General features: G+C 39.9%; 2 long non-coding RNA genes across 2 annotated transcripts; one reads left to right on the top strand and one right to left on the bottom strand.

The window, feature by feature from the left end:
* Positions 1-353: 353 nt before the first annotated feature.
* LOC144010944 (uncharacterized) lies at positions 354-2284 on the top strand. The gene is made up of 3 exons (XR_013281394.1): positions 354-1283; positions 1651-1737; positions 1819-2284. It is a non-coding gene; the product is annotated as an uncharacterized LOC144010944 (long non-coding RNA).
* Positions 2285-2526: 242 nt separating this feature from the next.
* On the bottom strand, positions 2527-3861 carry LOC144010943 (uncharacterized). The gene is made up of 3 exons (XR_013281393.1): positions 3630-3861; positions 2928-3158; positions 2527-2654 (listed from the first exon to the last, which is right to left on the bottom strand). It is a non-coding gene; the product is annotated as an uncharacterized LOC144010943 (long non-coding RNA).
* Positions 3862-4048: the final 187 nt, after the last annotated feature.

The raw sequence follows: 4048 nt of genomic DNA, 5'->3' as shown, positions 1-4048 counted from the left end.
GCGGTTCCTGATTCCGGTTTATATAGCGATTTTTGGCGCGCTTCCGGTGTCACGTGACCATGGACTATACCACTCGAGGGGGTTGGTTTATTCTTGGTAAACCGAGTCTTTTCTGCTGCTGCGCTGATGTGCTGATGTCTTTGTACTTGAGACTTGTTTATTGATTCTGTTGTGATGTGTGTTGCCAAATTTCACATTCCCCAACAGTTCTTTACTTTGGACAGTCCACACGTGGGTGCCATTTTTATGAATTATTGACCAAGCTAAAGTGTTGGAAATGGATTGCTCCAGTACATGATTCTTTCAGAATCAACGGGGGGGAAAAAATACTACCCTGGCTCTCCTGGCCGCCTGGTTACATTTCTATTATTATTATTATTATTTGGCTTTATTTCATTAACAGATCGATCCCAACAATTTACTCTACATATGGTTTGCGGCTGTAGAATTTAGGTTGTGGATGGATCATTATCGAAAATGTTTGCTTTGGATACCTGGAAGTTGTGTCCCATACTGTCCTGCGGGTTTGTTTGTTTGTTTTATCTTTATTTACTCAATTAATATACATAATACGGGGGAGAATTTAATACAATCATTGTATACAATATAAACAATTAAAACATAGAACACGCCAGGGAAGTTAAAACATTTAAAAGCTAAACAAAATAGAATCGATAGTATAATTGAAAGAAAAGAGAATAGGATAATACAAAATCATATACTGTGAATAGATGATAAAGTTTGCAATAGTTATGCCTGAAGACGAAGTAAACATGTCAAGACGCGAACGGTGACCCGCATGCGCAGAAGATCGGCCATCTTGGATCGCCAACTATGGCAACCACACTAGAACAAATACCTTTGTATAGGTCGCTTGCACATCGTAATGCATCATGGGAGTTTTTCCTTCGGGCGCCATCTTGGGTGTCCGCCGGTTCACAAGGTACACTCGCGAGTTACACGGTAGAGCTTATCAACCTGATGTAATTTTCGCAGTATTTTCACGATTTACCGGAAGATCAAAAACAACGATACAGGCAGAAGGTGTCTCTGTGTGGCGGGATTGATCCTAATTACGTCCTGACCAAGGGTGATTTTTTTTTTTTGACGGAGAAAGCTTGCTGGCCAAATGTGACATCTCTGGACATTTTTCACTACCTCGTGTTGACAACATGCTCCATAACACGCCAACAAATCCCTGGAGGCTTACAATTATTTTGTAAGCGGGTGGATACAGAGTGTAAACTTTAACATCGCATCAGAAGAAACGGTTGCTGTTGCACGTAAGTAAACCACATGGTGTTGGTAATTCTGCACACAAAAATGTTGATTTGTTCTCAGGCTTCCTGTTATCATTGTGTTTACATGCACAGCTGGCTTTACCTGATGTGGTTTTTCTAATAATTTTATAACAGGCAAATATGGCAGAGCGTATAAGAATAAAAAGTAACTGCACAGCCTCCCCGTGGCTTAATTAAATTTAATGCTACCCTTTCACTAGTTACATGTTACTTAATCAACTTATTCTAAATGGTTAAGGTTAACCACTATCAGAGGACGTATTTTTAGTTTCAGTTTCCAGTACAATAAAACGTGTTCATGGTAACTACTGAGCATACTGACAGCTTTTCTTATGATCTCACGGTTAAGGAGGCTGTCACAACACCCAATTTCTGTCTGGTGCCAGATGGCAACAATTCCCATCACTTGTCACGACAACACCAATAGTATTACCAGGTATGTATTGCTTTACTTTTTGTAGTTTCTTATTTAATTCTATGTTTCATATTTTCATTACAATGTTTGTAATATTTTCAGATTCAGGCACAGATGAGTTTAACTGGACGGACTTCTGCGACTTTGTGGTGTGGACAAAGTGTGATTGAGCGAGTCCACCCAGATCGCTCGTTTTGGCCAGTTGGAAAAGCCAGAGTTTTTTTTTTCCCAAAATCCCCTCCTTACCTGAACTGCTCGGGAGAGCATTTACTAGATCAGCAGTGGACTTCCAGTGTTCCTGCTCAGCCGCTGTCACCTACCACTTGCTCATGTACTTCAAAGATGCGGAATAAAGTAGTTTTTTGTGCTGCAGCAGATTGTAAAATCAAATGATATCACTTGAAGTGTGCCAATCTAGACTGCCAAAAGGACAGTGGTTTTGTGACAAGTGTGAAACAAGGATTATTGGGAAAACTGTAACAGTACTGGTACTTGTCTTACATTAAACAAATTTAAAAGAGAGCAACTTTTTCCTCTGTACATAGTATAATGAAAGTCATTGCATACCCCATCAACATTACATCATACCGTCATCTCAGGATGGTAGGCACCTGTGCTAAAATAAACTACATTAATTAACAGTTCAATTTTATCCCTGAAATTACTACATCTAATCATTATTCACTTCATTTTTTGTGCTTTTAGAAATAATAGAGATTTATGCCATTACTTTAAGAGGGACCATATTGCACATTGAGTCAAATCCTGTCATTTGTATTATGTATAGCTTTGTAAACAAACCCAACAATAGAATTTGTATAATCGCTGCCTTTATTAGCGCCAAACAAACAGTCGCATGTTGTCCTCCTCCAATGCTTTGATGCTCGCCTTCGTTTCCATCATGTCATTGGCAATCAAGTCGGTGTGGCATGAGATCCCTAAAGAAAAAAATAAATAAAAAAAGATCACAAAAAAATACGGTACCAGTAATAGGTTTAATATAGTACAGTAGTATAGTTTTTTTGTCAGTGTAAAAGAAATGACACATTTTGTTGCATTTTTTAATGTATGAACATTGCTACAGGCAAATACTTATTTCTATAAACACTTCCAAATGTCTCTAAAATATAAGGTGCGTGTACACACACAAACAAACACATACATTCACTCATGCATACAATATATCATGTAATGAATTCTGAGTGGCATACCAGAGTCAATGATGTCAGCAGTACTTGAGGGTACAGGTTACTGGAGCCATCTGGCTGCATAACTGCAACAATCTCTGCCACTTCGAGTCGTCTTTTCTTTGCTTGTCTCTCCTGTGCACGTTCATATCTTGGCACCGACTGGGCTGAGACATAGATGTTGTAACTTGGGACCCAACTTTAATGTTGGAGCCCAGTCGGGATGATTGGACAGAAAAACGGGCGCAGGGCGACCTGTTAAAATAAACAAATATATAAACAAATAAAATATGGAAAGACTGGTTATTTTGCCGCAGTAGGGTGGCCGTGAATAAGTTCTTTAGCATGATGTGTAGGCTACCGAATAAGTTCTTTAGCATGATGTGTAGGCTACCGGGGGTCTGTTTACTTGCATCACCCCCGGGGGTCTGTTTTCTTGCATCACCCCCTTCTGTCTCTTTTTTCCAAGTTTACATTTTGCCACCAAAAAACATGTTATCGGCATTAAGAGCCCAAGACTAATCAATCCAATTTCAGCAGTAAACACTTTGCACTGGCACTACTTGGGTGAAAATGTTCGATGTTAGCTTTCGGCTAACGTCCGCTAGCCAGCTTGTACTACCGAACTTGCTTGCTCATGAATCCAAAACATAAGCAACTTGCCCATATATGGGCGGTCGAAACGTTATTAATCCTCATGCATTAAATAAAGGTAAACAAGCTTACCGCTCACAAAGTGATGGCTGCACACACGAGCCCAAAGTAACGACTTCCCTCCGGAGTCCGCACTACTCTGTCTCCAAGCCCTGGTTCCTAATTATTTTCGGAATTCGGAAGAAAGGCCGACCATTTTCCCCCTTGGCTTTGTTCGAACAGCCAACGATGCAGCAACAATGTACCATTTTAAACGCAGACAACAAACGTTATAGATACGTGTTAGACCGAATCACTACGTAAATGGAGGCCACCCAGCATGGCGACTACGAGAAATCCGAGGCGGAAGTGACGACATGTGCAAGCGACCTATACGTACGCGATATGCGCGTTTGTAAAAACATGATAAAAGTGAGGGTAAAAAAGAAAAGAAAAGAAACTTATTGATGCATTTTAAAGTAACTAACTTTTAATCCCATGAAAAGAACATT

This window comes from Festucalex cinctus, chromosome 21, assembly GCF_051991245.1.
Source record: "Festucalex cinctus isolate MCC-2025b chromosome 21, RoL_Fcin_1.0, whole genome shotgun sequence".
Classification (NCBI taxonomy): Eukaryota; Metazoa; Chordata; class Actinopteri; order Syngnathiformes; family Syngnathidae; genus Festucalex; species Festucalex cinctus.
Note: the sequence above shows the minus strand (reverse complement) of the source record. Positions and strands in the feature narration are given on the sequence as shown.